Raw genomic sequence first — 20,049 nt, 5'->3', positions numbered from 1 at the left:
GGACCTTAGGGCCAACACATTCTGTTGGCTCTCCTTTTAAAATATATCCCAGATTGAATCACTTCTTGTTACTTCTACCACTACCACCCTGCTCCCAGCCCTCCTTTCTGACAGACAGTTGCAACTAATCACTTGGCTTCCTCTCTTCTCTTCCTATAGTGTATATATTCCCCAGAGTAGGCGCAGGAATCCTTTAAAACAAAAGTTAGATCACTTCACTCCCCTACTAAAAACCCTCCAATAATTTTCCCCTCTCACTTAAAATAAAAACCAAAGTCTTGGTAATGGCCTACAAGGCCCTGCCTCATCTCCTATGCCTCCTCCCGGTTCCTGCTCTTCTCTAATCACATTGTCCTCCTTGCTGATTCTCACACACATCAAGTAGCTCTGGCCTCAGGATCTTTGTACTTTCTATCCTTTCTGCCTTGCAAGGCTCTCTCCTCATTTAACTGCCTGACTCCTTCTCCCACTGTTTTCTGAGAGGACTTTCCTAACGACCTCATCTATCACAGCACCCCACTCTCTGCCAGTAATCTCTAACCCCTTACCTGGCTTCATTCCTCTACATAGCATTTATCATACCAGCAGCCATCATATCATACAGCACTTTGTTTATTGGTCTGCCTCCACTTTAGAATGTAAGTCTATGTGGACAGAGGCTTTGCTTTGTTGGTTGCTCTATCCCTAATGCAAGAAAAGTGCCTGGCCCATGGTAGAAGCTCCATAAATATTTGGTGGATGAAAGAATCTCACAGGGTACAGATGTTAAGGTAAAAATTAGAAGTGGTGGCTGCGCAAAGTGTTCAGAAATACTCTTCAAACTGTCCAGTATGTTCTATCTCTGATCATGAATAGTTTCCATTGTAATAAATGGCAAAATAAAATTTTTAAACCCTACTCAGTTCTTTTACAATAGAATTGAATGGGCATCCATGGAAGTGAGAAGCTGAGAAAGAGGAGAGAAACAAGGCCAAGGTCCAAGTAGGGAGAGGAGGAGGACCGCAGTGCTGAGAGGGTGAGCAGGGCAAAGAACAGGTAGGAGGGAATATGAACCCTTGGACTCTCCTGGGATATGAGCTCCCCCACTGGTTGAGAAGGCCCTTGAGGCCAAGCAGGGACCCTCTCTCATTCATCCTTTCATCTTCTACATCTGAAAGCACTTACTAGGCGCTCCATAAATGTTCAGTGGCTGGAATGAAGGGACAGGAAATGTCAGAGGTAGGTTTCTGGCCATCCTGCTCATTCACAGCTCAGGGTAGAAGGTGGACTTGCCTGGGGCAGCAGTGCAAGTACCCATCTCTACTTACCAGGTCTAGACCCTAATCCAGGAGGAGATGTCCAGAGTTCTACTCCGAGGAGCACACATTCTATGGCAGGCACTAGATCTGGCGATTGACATGGGCTGCCTCATTGACCCTTGCACAAGGACCATATATGGGAATGGGCACTCTGGGAGCCTGAGACCCAGGGAGTTAAAGACTAGCCTAAACCCAGGAGAGCAATATGTTGGTGATACGTTAGATACCACAGTCTCAGCTTCTCTGACTCGGACGCCCATGCGTTTCCACTGAAAATTATTATGCACTGTACTTCTGTGAATCAAGAAGGTCTGATGGGGACCCAGAGATGATTAGGCCCGTGCTGCCCTGGTCCTCTTCCTACAACCCCATGACAGAGGGAGTCAGGGAGGAAACCGTAGGAAGCAACCACTAGTATTACCTCTGAGGGGCCTCTGAGTTCCTAGACAACAAGAAATGCCCAGGCCAGAACTGGCCACAGAGCTGAGCAGTGATTTTGTGAGGTGCTTCCCAACTTGGAGGGAGGGAAAAGAGACAGGCAGTTCACAGTGACTCACAAGGGAAGCAGTCAGGAAGAGGTGAGCAGTATCACTATATAAATTATATAGAATTGTAATGTTTATGTTAACCAGCTTCCCAGTGCCCAGGAGGCTCTCCCACCAAGGTCTAGGCCCACCAGCCCTTCCTTGCCCATTCACCCTGCTTACGACTGCATGCTGCCTTCCTTATTCCCCTTTCTCCTCTCAAGTGACCCTTGAATGTTCCTTTACAGCTGTGTGAAGATGCTGGCGGCAGAGATAAGTACACCATATGACTTATCTCAGACTCAGAAACTGTATCAGAATAGCTCTGGTCCAGAACGTCCCGAGGGGGCTTCAAACCCCACTCTTTGGCATGAGCACGGGCCCAAGGCCAAGGGAGTGATCCCTGGTGCCTATCACTTCTACCACCTTCCAAGCTCCAAACCCTGCCCTGGTATACACCTAGCAGCAGGACTGTAAGATTCCCTTGAAATAAACATGAAAACGTCCCTAGATTTTTCATCTTCCAGAGGAATGTGTACAGATTGCGAAAACCAACCTGACACTTGAATATGTAGCCAGGAGCAGAAAACTGCTTTGAAGGGGATGTTTGTGAGAGGGTCAAATGGACGTCACTACGATCTGGGCCTCTGCCCGTAGACCCCTCCCCCTCCTTCTTCTTAACCAGGTGCACCTGGGGCTATGTTTGACAGTAACCACATCTAGAGGGCTATGGAGACCTCTAGCCTGAAGAGAGAAATAAGAAGGTACAGCTTTCTTCCTCGTATCTTCATCCTCTCCAGCTTACCAAAGTGCCCTGAAACATTTTTACATGTTTATTTAAGTACTGAAAAAATATATTCTTATGTTAAAAGAAATTAAATAATACTGGCATGTTAAAATAAAAAGGAAACATCCCCAATAGCTTTCCTTCTCCCTACAGATCTCACTTAACAGGATTGTTGAAAATCCAAACTTTGGTTTGCCTCCTTCCATGTGTGTGTATGTGTGTGTGTGCGTGTGTGTGTGTGGATATGTGTATATATATGTGTGTGTATACGTATACACACACACGCACACACACATAGCGTTTACAGAATCCTAACACACACACGCACACACACAGTGTTTACAGAATCCTAATACACATAGTTCTGCTAACAAATATATGTCAAACCCCCTTACAAGTCAGGAGACAGAGATAGGATGCACAGAGCTATGTCTTCTTAATAATTGCATAATAAATACTCCACCTGAATTTCTCAGGTACGCTCCTGCCTCAGAACTAAAGAGGCCCAACTTAGCTCAGTTTCTCAGATGATGCAGGAGAAGGATGGCACCAAATACCCTCACAGTCCCTCAGATGTAGAACTGGAAAATCAGATTTCTCTAACTGGATTATGAGTTCTGTGAGTTAATGTCTTATTATTAAGTAGTTGGCATTCTTCATGTATGTTTTTATATTGCTGTAATACAGAATTTATTGCCCACAGTATATTGCACTAGATTTTTGTTCTCATGTTTTCTCATTCCTGGTTATTTTAATATAATTAGTCACTTTGAACGTACAAGAGCTTATACAGTTGGTTTGTTTCTGGCATTTTCATACATTTTAGAAAGTATCTGGCATTATTATAAATTTTTTGTTATAAATATTGAGTGTGGCCTGACATAATTTCTGTTTATTGTTTTAAATGTAGTTTAGACTTCTCTTTCAAGTTGGCTAGTTACTTTGATTTAGACTAAATTTTCCTTGAGGCAGAATGGGTATGGTGAATTGAAGATGACCATAAATTCTTTGCCACTTAACCTTTCAAAAGATAGAAATAATCTCCTCTGCCCCTTTAATCTGGACTGGCATTGTGACTTGTTTTGACAAATAAACTGTGATAGAAGTAATTTATAACTTATGAGGCAAAGCCTTAAAGGTCTGAAGTTTCTGTCTGCCACTTGGAACGCTCCCTACTGGGACCTAGCCACCATATAAGAGGTCTAACTACCCTGAGACCACCATGCTTTGAGGAAGCTCAAGCTAGCCACATGGAGAAAAAGAGGTCATTTGGAAGAGCAGTAAGGCAGCCAACAAACGTGAGAATGAAGCTCCCCCTTCAACATCCAGCCCAACAGAGCCACCACCTGAATGCACCTGTGTGAATGACTCCAGCTGACTCTAAAGAGAGCCAGAAAAACATCATGAATTCCAAAACTACATGAACTCCAAGGCGACAGAATCATGAGCAAATAAAAAGGCAGTTGCTCTAAACCACAAAGTTTTGGGATGGTTTGTTTCATGGTAGTAGAGAACTGAAACATGGAGAAACTCAGGATATGCTGCAGATAAAAGCATGAACCCCATATCTAAGAACTGATACTATGCTATGAATCTACAGTCCTGTCCTATTTTCTTAATGCTGTATTTGTCTATTTGGTATTCATTAATTGCAGGGTCAAACTAACAGCCAAAGTTGTTTATGTCTCCCCTGAAGTCCAGACCTCATACTCTGAAACCATCTCCTTGATCTAACTCTCGCACACCAAATCAGTATTTCCCCTGACTTAAATCAACTCAGGGCCAGGTACCAGACAACTAGGGACAGTCCCTATTCCCCACAGCTCACTGGAATTGTTTAAACTAGCTAATCCTAAACTGTTTACCTAGGCTTGCCTAGCCTTTCCCATGAAAACCCCAATAAAGTGTCTGGCCTAAGTCTTTGCCCTCACTCCTTTCTGCCTTTTGACTAAAATCTGATACTTCCCCATGTGTCCCTGCTTGACATGGCATGCCCCCCTCTTCTCAATGGCATTGACCTCTCCATGTCCTCTTTCAGTCACCTCCATAAATTAAAATTCTGTGGGTACAATTGAGACAAGTCCAAAAGAATCGTCTCCTGTAGGGAACCCCTAAGGAGAGTGCATGTGCATGTGCACACCTGTGTCACTGTGTGAGTGTCTGTATCCAAGTAGACATACACATATTGCTGCCCTCTACCACCCATGATGCTACTTGTAGTGAGAACTGGCAGTGCCACAGTATGACAAAGACAGAATCAAAACTGACCGGGTTTTCTCCAAGGAACATGTATGCCTATGTAAAAGCAGTGACGCACATTTCAGGGAAGCATTAGGAAAAGAAAAGAAATTTTGAAATTTGGGTTCAAATCCTCATATTCTTGCTTACTAACTGTGCGGCTTGAGCAAGTCACTTAATTTTTCTGTCTCAGACTCCTTTTCAATAAATATGCATAATAATAGGATCTAAATCATAACGCTGCAGTGAAGATCAAATGATAAAGCACAAAAGTATTTGTCAAAACACAAAGTGCTATACACAGATTGCATATTATTTTTCACTGGAGAATTGCGATTTACTAGTCTTGCGGTGACTATACTACCTGCATTTTAAATTTAATGTGTTCACCTCTCTTAATTTAAATTTAATTAAAATTTAATTTAAATTTTATAGTTCACCTCTCTTATTTTATCCTGGTGTCTATAAATTTAACTATGATGTTTAAATTTTAAAAAATGTTTACTCTTGAATAAGAAGTAGTTGGAAGAATAAAATAAGGTTTCATTTTGGTCTTGCTTTCTGTCAGTTCAAAACATGCTGCTCTCATAATGATGAGACATAAGGTTTTTGTTTTTGTTTTTAGGGAAAACCAGTGTCCATTCTAACATTCTTAAAGCCAACCTGTAACATTTTCTATTTCCTCTCTCAATCTTGGGAGAACCTGTGCTACATCTGTGATGTGGATACATGATGCTCTCTCAGAGTAGAGGCAATTGTACTTCCAGAAACTTTCTTTCATCACTGTGCCACCATGGTGGTCACCCTGGGAGAGGCCAGCAGCCCCAGCGGCATCTGAGAGACAGGAAACAAGGTTTCTCTCAGCCCTTGGAGCATCTCTGGTCATCCTTCAGCTGAGTCCCAGCATCCTCTCCTCCCAGGTTCCCTAGGGATTCCTGCTAGCCTCCTTCAGGTCCCTTGTCTCCTCCTTATCCACTCAGTGACTATTTCTCTCAGTACAGAAAAATGCATTCTTTGAGTAAAAAGTCCTCCCCAGGGAAGAGGAGGCATGTGATGTATAAGAGTAATCCCTGCATCTTTCTCAAATCCCATACTGGTTCCTGCAAGTACACCAGCTGTTGTGCAAAATGGCAATGGAAATCACAGAAGTTCAGAGTTGGAGGGGACAGTGCCAATTTCTCATTCTAAGGGCTCCAATGTTGTGAAGTGAGAGAAGAACCTGCAGAGTGGTCCACTAATAAAAATACTTCAGATTTCAAATGAGGAAATGAAGGTCCATGGGAGAGGAGTAACATGCACAAGGCAAACATAAGACATTATCTTTAAAGGCAGCATGGAATTGTACAAAGAAGACTAGACTAGGGGCGAGAATACCTGGCTCAGCTTCTACATCTGACATGTTCTTTCAGACAAGCCCTTGAGCATCTCTAAAACCCAATTTCCTTATTTATGAAAAGTGAATACAAAATGCCCCCTCACAGAGCTGGTGTGAGTCTCAAATGAGAAAATGAATATGAAAATAAGTTTTAAAGGGTGAAGTATTTTTCACACATTAATTCTGAATATTCATTCTTTTTAAACTTGTTTTGAAATAATTTCAAACATACAAGAAACTTGTACGATTTTTACAAATCCCTACATATCCTTCTCCCAGGTGAAACAACTGTTAACATTTTACCATATTTGGCTTATCTTTTTCTCATAGTCAGTATGTGTGTGTATATGTGTGTGTTTGTATTATCTTCTTTCCTAAACCACTTAAGAGTTGCAAGCATGAATGCTCATTTCCATGTATTATTTCAGCATGCATTTGCTATAAACAAGCATACTGTCCTACAAAACCTCAGCCTAACTATCAAAATTAAGGATATAATGCTATTATTTAATCCACTGATCATATATATTAAGATTTTCTCCAATTGTCCCCAAAATGAAATGTTTAGGTCCAGGATCCAATCCAGAATCACATGCTACATTTAGTTGTTATGTCTCTTCAGTCTCCTTCAGTCTGGAACAGCTCTCCAGTCTTTCCTTGACATGACCTTAGTTTTCGAGATTGCAGGCTTTCTAGTAACTTTGCAAAGTGTTCCTCAGTTCCTGATATTTCTCCATTATTAGATTCACAGTATGCCTTTGGGGCAGGAATACCGTGGAAGTGTCACTGTGTTTTTCTCAATGCATCATATCAGAAAGCACACAGTATCCTTTTGTGGTGGTAACTTTTAGCAATTGGTTAAGATGGTTTCTGCCAGGTTTCCCCACTCCAAAGTTAAGACAATTATCTTGTACTTATTAAAAAATATTTAATATTAGCTTACATTCTACTTTAAAGGAGATTTTTCCATCCTCTTTTATTCATGTTTATTTTTATTGGATTCCTATTTTATTCCATAGATTATGACCCATTACTATCTTTATTCATGTCGATACTCAAATTTCCAAGATTTGCCCAGTGGGAACAGTTTTAAGCTGGCTCCTATGCCCTTTTGACATGCTTACCTTATTGAGAACTTTCTTTCTTTCTTGGACGATAAGATATTCCAGGCTCATCTTGTACTTTTCTGGCCCCAGCTCTGGAAATAGCCATTTCTCCGAGGGACCCTCATTCCCTATAGCAGAGAATGGTTTTCAGAAATAAAGATGTCAGGGTTAGGAATGCAAATTGTTATTGGTATTACAGATTTTTCGCTTCTGGAACAACTATATAGCCATATGGGAAAAAGATGAACCTCACGCCCTACTTCATTCCATAATTAAACATTAACCTGAGATAGATTATAAGACCCAAAGTAAAAGTTAAAACTATGAAGCCTCTATCCAGGAAAGAAAAACATTATAAATTGGACTTCATAAAAATGAAAAATATATTGTTTATCAAAAGATGCTGTTACAAATATGAAGAGACAAGCCACTGAACATATATACACACATATACACACCAAGAACTAATATACAAAATAGGTAAATAAATTGTAGAATATTTAAATAGAACATGTGTTTCAAGAATATATAAATCACTCCTAAAAAACAACAATAAAAAGACAACTCTTAGAAGACAGTTTTTCAGTTTCTTACGAAGCTGAACATACCATAAAATCCAGCAATTGCATTGCTTGGTGTTTACTGAAATGAGTTGAAAATTTATGTCCAAACAAAGGTCTGCCCATGAATATTTATAGCAGCTTTACTGCCAAAACTTAGAAGCAACCAAGATGTCCTTCAACAGGTGAGTGGATAAACTGTGGTATATCCAGACAATAGACTATTACTGAGCAATAAAAAAAATGACCTATCAAACCAAAAAAAGACATGGTAGACTTTAAATGCATATTGCTAAGTGAAAGAAACAATCTAAAAAGGCTGCATACTGTATAATTCCAACTATATGACATTCTGGCAAAAGCAAGACTATGGAGGCAGTAAAAAGTTTAGTGGTTGCCAGGGGTAGGGTGAAGGGTAGGAATGAATAGGCAGAGTACAGAATATTTGTAGGGAGTGAAACTATTCTGAATAATAATATAATGATAGATACATGTCATTATACATTTCTCAATACCCAAAGAATGTACAAAGAGCGAACTCTAATGTTAGCTACAGACTTTAATTAATAATAAGGTATCACTAGTGGCTCATCAATTGTGACAAATACACCACACTAATGCAAGATGTTAATAATAAGAGGAACTTGTGGGCGAGAAGCAGGGGGAATTTGGGAACTCTGTACTTTCTGATCAATTTTTCTGTACACCTAAAACTGCTCTAAAAATAAAGCTTATTCATTAAAAACAAAAGGCAAACAACTCGATTTTTTTAATGGGCAAAAGTCTTGAATAAACTAATCTGCAAAAGAAGACATAGGAATGGCCGATAGGTATATGAAAAGGTTATTAACATCACTAGTATAAGGGAAATACAGTAAGATACTATTTTATACTCATTTAGAATGGCTAAAACTTTTTAAAAACTGATAATTCCAAATGATGCTGATAATGTGAAATGGCTGTACTACTCATACACTGCTGGTAGGAATGTAAAATGGTACAGCCACTCTACAGAAATGATTGGTAATTTCTTGCAGTTAAACATATATCAACACTATTACCCAGGGATTCTGTTCCTAGAATAAAAACATATGTTCACAAAAGTTTTCTACTAGAATGCTCATAAAGCATTGGAAACAACCCAAATGTCTATCAACAGAAGAATGAATAAAACAAATTGTGGCACATCCCTATAATCAATACCACTCAGCAAATTACTAATACACACAACACAAAGATGAATCCCAAAAGCATTATTCTGAGTGAAAGAAGCCAGCCATACCTGCATGGTTCAATTTATATGGAATCCAAAAACAGGCACAACTACTCTTTGGCGATAGAAATCAGAACAAAGGTTGCCTGAGTCTGGATGTTCAAGGGGGATTGATTACAAAGAGACACAAGGGAAATTTTGAGGGTGATGAAAGGGTTCTATATCTTAACTGTGGTGGTGGTTACATGGTTCTGTACAATTGTTAAAACTCATCCAACTGAACACTTAAGATCTATGCCTTCTAATTTATATAAATATACTTAATTTTTTAAAAAAAGGACTGTGCAGTATTATCTTCAAAGACCTTAACAAAAGAAAAGCTGACACAAAATTCTAAACATAACAAATCTGACATTCAATAATAAAGACAAAGAGTGTTTTTAGCACTTGGGAAAAAGTAATGAAGCATAACTCTCATGAGTCATTTTGGAAGATACTGCTAAAGTTCACATTTTAGCTCTATCTCTCAGGGTCCATTCAGGTAAACAGAAGACGCTCTCTTTTTGTACAATTTGTATTTGTACAAATCTCAGTTACCATGTGTTGTGGCCTGAATTGTGTCCTCACCCCAAAATTCATTTGAAGTTCTAACCCCCAATATGTCAGAACGTGACCTTATACAGAGATAGGGAATTTACTGAGGTCATTAAGTTAAAATGAGTCCATTAGGGTGGGCCTTAATCCAATATGACTAGTGTCCTTACACGAAGAGCAAATTTGGTCACAGACGTATACAGATGGAAGATGATGTAAAGACACATGGAAGACGCAGCCATCTACAAGCCAAGGAGACAGGCCTGGAACACATCTTTTCCTCATGGCTCTCAGGAGGACCAACCCTACAGATACTTTGATCTTGGACTTCCAGCCTCCAGAACTATGAGAAAATAAATTTCTGTTATTTAAGCTATAAATTTGTGGTACTTTGTTGTGGCAGCCCTAGCAAACTAATACACTATGGTTAAGCTTATTAACACCACTGCCCAAAAATATGGTTCAAATTTCAGTTACCACAGTATATCAGTTGAACAATTGCATAAAGTACAGATTTTGCTGCTAAACTCTTAAGTCCACATATCACTCTGTAAATAACAAATACACATCATGATAAATGACCAGTCACATCACTTCTCACACAATCTGTCAGTGATTGGTCACTAAACATCTGATACCCAGTTCAGACACAGACAGCAGAGCATGCACGCTAAATGTGTTACATACTTTCCTCCCAGTGATAAAGCCATGCGACATTTTACAAAAATGGATAATAGAAAAATGGAATTGGCCAACAAATGAAGGTGTAGCCAGGAAACAAAAAAAAAATAAAACCAAACGTGAAACGGGAAAGTGGTTGTAATGGAAAGGATGAAAATGTCACAGAAGAAATGACATGTTCAAAAACACTCACATTAAAGGAACTCAGAAAAATTTCACAGTATTGAAAATGCAAAGGAGCTGATCCATACTTAGAAAGAAGTACGATAATTTGCCAAGGTATAGAAATGATGCTTGTTTCCTATCATATGTTACTTATATGCTGGGAAGCTGTTGTGATTTTCAAGGATCTCGAGGAAGCTCCCAATGTCTATCCCTGTCTACCACTACAAAGCAGATGTCTCTCAAGAGCTTACTAGGAATCTCCTATGAATCTCACATCTGCCTATGCATCTGTCTGCAACTGCTGCCAGAGTATAATAGACTGCTCCACCTTCTAAATCTCATGCAAGTGCCTCTCATTGGCAAACTTTAATCCAGAACAATTTAGGAGAGGGGATTCTGGGGAACTATTCTCTGGCTTCTCTTCTGTGATGCAAAAATAAAACAAAACAAACAACAGTAACAAAAAAAACCCTTAAAATATTTTGACAGTTGTAGTAGGAAGAATAATGGCCACCCAAAGATGTCCAATCCCTGGAATCTGTGAACGTTACCTTACAAGTGAAAAGGAACTTTGTGGATAAAACTGTACACTTTTAAAGGGTGAATTGTAAGGTATGAAAATCATCTCAATAAATGTTATATATATATATATATATATATATATATATATATATATATATGAAGAAGCACTCACGATTACACTAAGAAGCTTAGTGTAGGGTTACACAGTACTGTAGTCCATGCACATTGTCACTGAGAATCAGGCTTGTAGCCCCACCTTGGCTCCTGCTGGACCTTCAGCTTCAGTTTCTCTAACTTCTGGATGAGATGTGTTCAGCTTCCTAATGAAAGACATTGGCTTCTCTTGCAGTTCATCTGCATCATCAAAGAGGTGGCGGCAGGAGACTGATGTGGGTATTAGTTTATTCTTGTAGATTCCTGTTTGTCCTTTCTCCCCTCCATCTTACACACACTTTACTTCCCCACGTTGCCAAACTACATGGAAATTCTTCCAGTTTTTATCTCATGACAATAGTCTCTCAAAGTAACAGATCATGCCTTAGCTGCTCCCTTAAAACCACATTTTGCCACTTCCAGTCTCCACCACAAGCAAGTGCTATGAAAATAATAATTATTTATTGACTTAAGTGTGCATTATTGGGGATCATTTTTTGTATGCTAATTATTCTCTGCTCTGTCTTAAAAGATCTCCCAATCTATGAACTTTTTCATTTGAAATGAGAATTTTTTATACCAATTGATTTTCATTAAAAGACACTAGACTATATTCTGAGTCAGAGTAGAGGTGGGGGAATATTAGTGTCCACACTTATAGATTTTCACACCAGTGAAAACCTGATATTTCTCTGCTAGCTTTGGATAGATTTATTTTGGCAGCCTTGTAGTGAAACTTAGAAATAATCAACACAAGCCGTAGACGTGGAAGAAAGTAGAGATAATGCCCTGGGGTTTAAGCTAATATCCTGTGAGATATGGTTTCTCTTTTCATTTAAGATCTGCTATTCTCCTTGGCCTCAAAGACAATAGAAAAATCATACGTTGGAGGAAGAAATGACCAAAATAAGGCCAAAGGCACTTAGTTCCTCTGTATTGAAAAGTCCAGTCTTACTCCAAAAAAGAAGGGCCAATAAACCTTTGAGATAGTTGGCCCCATTTTGTGAGCAACGTAAAACAAAACTGCAATGTTGAGAATTTAGCGCTACTTGTTCATATAACAAATTAAATGAGATATGCACATTATTTCAGTGAACAACAGCCTTAAGTGATTCTTCAGAGGAGATGTTCATTATAAACAAAGAGATAAAATATGAAAGTAGTAGAAACTGATAATGAATTTTCAAAGTAACACTAACTCTTATCAGACTTTCAGAAGAAACCACTGCAGTAAATCATAACTTTGCAATAGCAGGTCCCTAGGCTTGTAGAGCAAATAGGATGGATGCATTGAAGGTAAAATTAAAGTTTGCATTACCATTAACTTGTAATTAATCAACTCTATACCTACCTCTGAAAACATAATAGCACTTTCTGGAAGCCCATTTTTGATGGACAGTTTCAAGACAAAACCTCTATGTTACTTCTGTTGTGATAAGACCTGTTATCTCATTACAGCAGCTCACTGGCAAAAGGAGCTTTGTGACTGATCTAGAACATTAGTAAGAACTGAGGACAAAGGAATTTAAGGTAGTACTGTGTTTCACAAGGGTTCTAATGAAAAAGTGCTCTCAGGCATTCGAATGCTTTGGAGATGCATTGCCTCATTATCTCATGGAAGCCTATAGTTTTTTTTTTTTCAATATATTTGACACATAACATTGTATAAATTTAAGGTATACAACATGTTAATTTGATATATTTATATATTGTAATATGCTTGCCATTATAGTGATCGTTAGCCCCTCTATGGCATCACATAATTATCATTTTTTTGTAGTGGGAATAATTAACATCTAGACTCTTAGCAAGTTGGATGATTATAATACAGTATTGTCTATATTCACTGTACAGTGCTCCGGGACTTATTTGTCAGCTAGTTGCACGTTTGTATCCTTAAACAAGATCTCTCCTATTCCCCTACCCCTCAGATCCTGGTGAGTTTGGCTTATTTAGATTCCACGTATAAGTGATATCATACAATCTAAGTGCCCATAAACGGATGAATGGATAAAAATTATGTGAATATTTTCAACCATGAGAAAGAAGGAAAACCTGCCATTTGAGACAGCACAAATGGATCTCAGAGATGATATGTTAAATGAAATATTATAAATCAGAGAAAGACAAATACTGAGAATCTATATTTTTAGATCTGGAAGGGACCTTGGAGGTCACTCAGTCCAAGGTCTAGAGTTTGTAGACTTGTTCCATTAACAAATGTAGAGGGTGAAAATTACAAACAGAGTAAGGAGCTGTTGATAGCTGTGAGGAGATAACCACAGGACCAAGTGAAGGTGATTGGAAGATGGCTTTGAATTTCAGTACTTTCTGACCTTGCTGCCATACACCAGGAAAAGTATAGGGTTGCTTTATGCACCTGGAGCTAGGCCATAAACATTATGATCACCCCTCTTCCAATCTGCTCAAGACCTATGTGAAAAGAACTTCAGAATGAAATGGGGGACTTTTCTGTGCAAGGTTCTTATTTTATATGTGGGCCTTCTCACCCTATCCTTATTTATTCACATCAGAAAACTACTTGAGATATGATTTTTTTCTGACCCTTTCTTTTAGTTTGTTTTTTTCTTTCCCTTTAGTTTTAGTAAAATTGCTAATTTTAAAAATCCCAGTTTGTCATACCTTGGTGAAAAGGAACAAAAAGGAAAGATAGTTCAAAAAATTTGTTGTTGTTTATTCTTTAGCTAGAAAGAAAGTGGGTATAGATTTCTCTTGACATGAGGTTTAATAAGAAAAGTTGGAAGAGAAAAATGCCAAGGAGAAGACACAAACTCAGAGTAAAAGAGAGGGGGGGGGCCCTGCCCAACCTCTCCCATGGGCTTGGAGAAATTGTTTCAGTAGCAGCTCGGGTGGCAACAACAGAGTAATGGTAAGAACACTGGGAATAATAAAGGACAGATTTAAGAGCGCGGGCTATGCCATGTGATTTTAGGTAAGTCACCTGACATCTCTACTATAGCTTCCCCTTCAGAAAAATGTACTGCCAAATTTGAAAGATTATCATGTATATTAAATCAGATAATGGATATTAGTAGTTCATAGATAATAGGCATTCAATGGATGTTTATTATTACTATCTCTATTTGAGTGTGAGTTAAATAGAGTGTTTTTCCAAACATGTTATGTAGTTTCTTAGGCAGATCACTCTTGACACAGAAATGTTTGGGTGTTTTGGGGCTTCATATTCTTTTAAATATCAGTTTTGGACATTGGCCTTCCATCTGAATTTTGTCATAATGGAAGTCCCCTTCCAACAGAAATTGTAATGCTCTGTGTTCATTATAATTTGTGGCTATTCTAGAAATATTCACGGTGTAAATGATATGTTTATTACCCAAGAGAAATACAATCTGAACTACCCAGTTGAGCTGGAACTAAATCAACTTTTCCAAGAATAAATCATAATGCTCACAAATACACTTTGACTGCTGTTCATTTGCTTGTAATTGTGGCTGATACATTTATTGAAATAGTCCCATCTAACTGGACTCTCTGAACTAGCTAGCATATGATAGATACCCCCTATCAAATCTTTTGATATTGAGCAAGAGTAAGGAACTAAATGCCAAGAAAGTTCTAGGCTATGTAACTCATGTTTTTTTGGTGTGTGTAAACCGTGAGAGAAAATTCTCTCATAAGAGGAAAAAGGATATTGTCTATCATTTTTGAAAATTAATAGACTTTATATTTTAGAGAAGTTTTAGGTTTACAGAAAAACTGAGCAGACTACTTCTCTCTTTTTTCTATGTTGTGAAAACTTGATGTTGAGCCATTTCAGGTGAGAAGTTTATTGTCTGCTCCTTTCACCCCTGAAGAATTCAATTTTAATATCAAATCTGCTCCAAAATGAAATGGCATTCAATAATCACATATTACTTCCTATTATGAGCTCATCAAAAGTGTAACTTTCTGCTACTGATAACCATTTGCAAAGAAGAAAAGGAATGAAAAATGTACGATTTGCAGTTCTGAATAAGAAAAATATCCAAGAAAGATTTTCATGCAATCTTCCTGTGCCAATAAAAACACCAACCTCAGTTCAGGAAACATAACTGGCACTGTGAGCTCAGAGTCACTTTACTTGGCTAAGTCCCTCTTTCCTTAGCTGCAGAATGAAGAAGTGGGACCAGCTCAGTGGTTCTCAACCTTGGCTGCTGCACATTGTAACCTTCTGAGATGTTTTTCAATCTCCCTGAGGCTGGGCCTCAAGAACAGTTTGTATAATACAGGGATGACCTCTTCCTTAAAGGTTTGGCAGAACTTGACCGTAAAATTGCCTGGGTGGGATGTGTGCATATGGGTGTTGTTGCAGTTTACACAGGCAGATTTTAATCTACTGATTAAATTTCTTAAGTGGTTATAGGTTTATTCAGATTTTCAATGTTTTTGTGAAACACTTTTGAGAATTTTTGTTCTTCTAGGAAATTATCCATTTCATACATGTTTAAATGATATTGGCAAAAAGTCATTCACAGTACTCCCTTATGCTTTTAAATCTTCTCTAGCGGCAGTTATGTCCATATTTTCACACTTAATATTGTTTATTTGACCCTTTTGTTTTTCTTTTTGATCCATATTTCCAGTTCTATTATATTTTACTTACAAAAAGACAACTTTTTGTTTCTCTTGTTTCCTCTGTTTTCTTTTTCCTTTATTTCTGCTTTTATACTTATTTCCTTCTTTTTTATTTTCTTTGTGTTTTAGTCTGCTGTTTTTTTTTCTAGTTTCTTGTGTTGCACATTTTGCTCACGAATTTTAAGCCCTTCCTCTTTTCTTATATATGTGTTTGAGTCTACAAATTTCTCTCTCATTACTGCTCTGGCTACATCTCACAACTTTTGATATGAAGTGCTTTCATCATAATTCAGTTCAAAATATTATTTGATTCTATTATAGCTTTGTATTTGCTCCAAGCATTATTAGAAATATATTTTAATATTTCTAAATATATTGGAAGTTAATTATCTTTTAGTTATTTCTGCCATATTTCATATTAAACAAAAAAACTGTCTGGTCTGTATGATATTATCTGATATTGTTAACATTTACTTTCTAGGCTAAACCATGGTTCATGTTTTTTCTTGACAGAATCTCATTAATTTATTTTTACACAATATGGTTTTGACCATTTTTGAGGTATAAATTGACAAATAAACATTGTATATATTTAAGGTATATGATGTGATGATTTGATATACATATACGTTGTGAAATAATTGCCAGAGTCAGGCCAATTAACATATCCACAACCTCACAAAGTTACTGTGTATTTTTTTTTAACATGGATGAGCTAATGTATAGCATGGTGATTACAGTTAATAATACTGTATTATATACTTGAAATTCATTAACAGAATAGATTTTAAGTGTTATCACAAAAGATGTATCTACTTTTTATAAATGTTCCATTTGTACTCTGAAAAAAATAATTTATTCTGTAATAACTGAGTGTAAAATTCTATATATGTCCATTAGAATAGGCTTGCTAATTTTGCCATACAAATATCCTATACTCTTAATACTTTTACTGCTTGATCCATTAGTTTCTGAGAGATAAGTATGAAAATATTCTACCATGATCCTGGATTTGTGATTTTTCTTTATACAAGTTCTGATATTTTTGGTGTTAGGTGTTTTGATTCTATGTGTTAGGTGATTATAAATCATCAATAATATATCTTTAATGTAACTTTTAGCATTATCTTATCCCTAATAATCCTTTTATTGCCTTAACATCTATTTCATTTGATACTGATATATCCATGGCATATTAATCCTGATGTATTCTCTTTCATTACTTTATCTTTAGCCTCTCTAGGTCTTTGCATTTCAGGCATATCTCTTATAAACAACATATGGCTAAATGTGTTTTATGTGCAATATAAGAACCTTGCTTTTAAATGACAATTATAGACATTTATATTCATTGTGATTACAGATATATTTGGATTTATTTCTATTATTTTCTTTCGCTTTTTGTCTTATCTATATCCATTCTTTGTTTTAGTTTACTTTTCCTCCTCTCCTGAATTCTATTAGTATCCACTCTTCTTTGTTTACCTTTTCCCTTCCTATTGGTATAAAAAATATGCATTTTATTTCTATTGTTATAGTTGTTAGCCTTAAGATTTTAAATAACTGACTTAAAATCGAAATTTTAGCAGTATCTCTACCCTCCTTTGGAATAATTCAAAACTTTAGAAAACTTTTATGGAGATCATTTTCATTCATTCTTACATGTCTAGCATTTTAATTCCATTTGAGTTTTTTTTTTTAATTTTCGACTTTTATTTTTGTATACAGCAGGTTCTTATTAGTCATCAATTTTATACACATCAGTGTATACATGTCAATCCCAATCTCCCAATTCATCACACCATCACCACCCACACCCCCTGCTTTCCCCCCCTTTGTGTCCATACATTTGTTCTCTACATCTGTGTCTCAATTTCTGCTCTGCAAACTGGTTCATCTGTACAATTTTTCTAGGTTCCACATATATGCATTAATATACGATATTTGTTTTTCTTTCTGATGTACTTCACACTGTATTACAGTCTCTAGGTCCATACACATCTCTACAAAGGATCCAATTTCATTCCTTTTTATGGCTGAGTAATATTCCATTGTATATATGTACCACAACTTCTTTATCCATCCGTCTGTCGATGGACATTTAGGTTGCTTCCATGACCTGGCTATTGTAAATAGTGCTGCAATGAACATTGGGGTGCATGTATCTTTTCGAATTATGGTTTTCTCTGGGTATATGCCCAGCAGTGGGGTTACTGGATCATATGGTAATTCTATTTTTAGTTTTTTAAGGAACCTCCATGCTGTTCTCCATAGTGGCTGTATCAATTTACATTCCCACCAACAGTGCAGGAGGGTTCCCTTTTCTCCACACCTGCTCCAGCATTTGTTGTTTGTAGATTTTCTGATGATGCCCATTCTAGCTGGTGTGAGGTGATACCTCGTAGTTTTGATTTGCATTTCTCTAATAATTAGTGATGCTGAGCAGTTTTTCATGTGCTTTTTGGCGATCTGTATGCCTTCTTTAGAAAGATGTCTATTTAGGTCTTCTGCCCATTTTTGTATTGGGTTGTTTTCTTAATATTGAGCTGCATGAGCTGTTTATATATTTTGGAGATTAATCCTTTGTCCGTTGATTTGTTTGCAAATATTTTCTCCCATTCTGAGGGTTGTCTTTTCGTCTTATTTATGGTTTCCTTTGCTGGGCAAAAGTTTTTAAGTTTCATTAGGTCCCATTTGTTTATTTTTGTTTTTATTTCCATTTCTCTAGGAGGTGGGTCAAAAAAGACCTTGCTGTGATTTATGTCAAAGAGTGTTCTTCCTATGTTTTCCTCTAAGAGTTTTATAGTGTCTGGTCTTACATTTAGGTCTCTAATCCATTTTGAGTTTATATTTGTGTATGGTGTTAGGGAGTGTTCTAATTTCATTCTTTTACATGTAGCTGTCCAGTTTTCCCAGCACCACTTATTGAAGAGACTGTATTTTCTCCATTGTACATCCTTGCCTCCTTTGTCATAGATTAGGTGACCATAGGTGCGTGGGTTTATCTCTGGGCTTTCTATCTTGCTCCATTGATCTCTGTTTCTGTTTTTGTGCCAGAACCATATTGTCTTGATTACTGTAGCTTTTTAATATAGTCTGAAGTCAGGAGGTCTGATTCCTCCAGCTCCGTTTTTTTCCCTCAAGACTGCTTTGGCTATTCGGGGTCTTTTGTGTCTCCATACGAATTCTAAGATTTTTTGTTCTAGTTCTGTAAAAAATGACATTGGTAATTTGATAGGGATTGCATTGAATCTGTAGATTGCTTTGGGTAGTATACTCATTTTCACAATATTGATTCTTCTAATCCAAGAACATGGTATATCTCTCAATCTGTTGGTATCATCTTTAATTTCTTTCATCAGTGTCTTATAGTTTTCTGCATACAGCTCTTTTGTCTCCCTAGGGAGGGAGACAAAGACAAGACATCCTTGTCTTGTTCCTGATCTTAGAGGAAATGCTTTCAGTTTTTCACCATTGAGAATGATGTTTGCTGTGGGTTTGTCGTATATGGCCTCTATTATGTTGAGGTAGGTTCCCTCCATGACCACTTTCTGGAGAGTTTTTATCATAAGTGGGTATTGAATTTTGTCAGAAGCTTCTTCTGCATCTATTGAGATGATCATATGATTTTTCTTCTTCAATTTGTTAATATGGTGTATCACATTGATTGATTTGTGTATATTGAAGAATCCTTGCATCCCTGGGATAAATCCCACTTGATCGTGGTGTATGATCCTTTTAATGTGTTGTTGGATTCTGTTTGCTAGTACTTTGTTGAGGATTTTTGCATCTATATTCATCAGTGATATTGGTCTGTAATTTTCTTTTTTTGTAGTATCTTTGTCTGGTTTTGGTATCAGGGTGATGGTGGCCTCATAGAATGAGTTTGGGAGTGTTCCTTCCTCTGCAATTTTTTGGAAGAGTTTGAGAAGGATGGGTGTTAGCTCTTCTCTAAATGTTTGATAGAATTCACCTGTGAAGCCATCTGGTCCTGGACTTTTGTTTGTTGGAAGATTTTAAATCACAGTTTCAATTTCATTACTTGTGATTGGTCTGTTTATATTTTCTATTTCTTCCTGGTTCACTCTTGGAAGGTTATACCTCTTTAAGAATTTGTCCATTTCTTCCAGGTTGTCCATTTTATTGGCATACAATTGCTTGTAGTAGTCTCTTAGGATGCTTTGTATTTCTGCGGTGACTGTTGTAACTTCTCCTTTTTCATTTCTAATTTTATTGA

This window comes from Balaenoptera ricei, chromosome X (genome assembly GCF_028023285.1).
Source record: "Balaenoptera ricei isolate mBalRic1 chromosome X, mBalRic1.hap2, whole genome shotgun sequence".
In the NCBI taxonomy this organism is placed as follows: domain Eukaryota; kingdom Metazoa; phylum Chordata; class Mammalia; order Artiodactyla; family Balaenopteridae; genus Balaenoptera; species Balaenoptera ricei.
The sequence above is the reverse complement of the archived record's forward strand: the minus strand, read 5'-3'. Positions refer to the sequence as shown.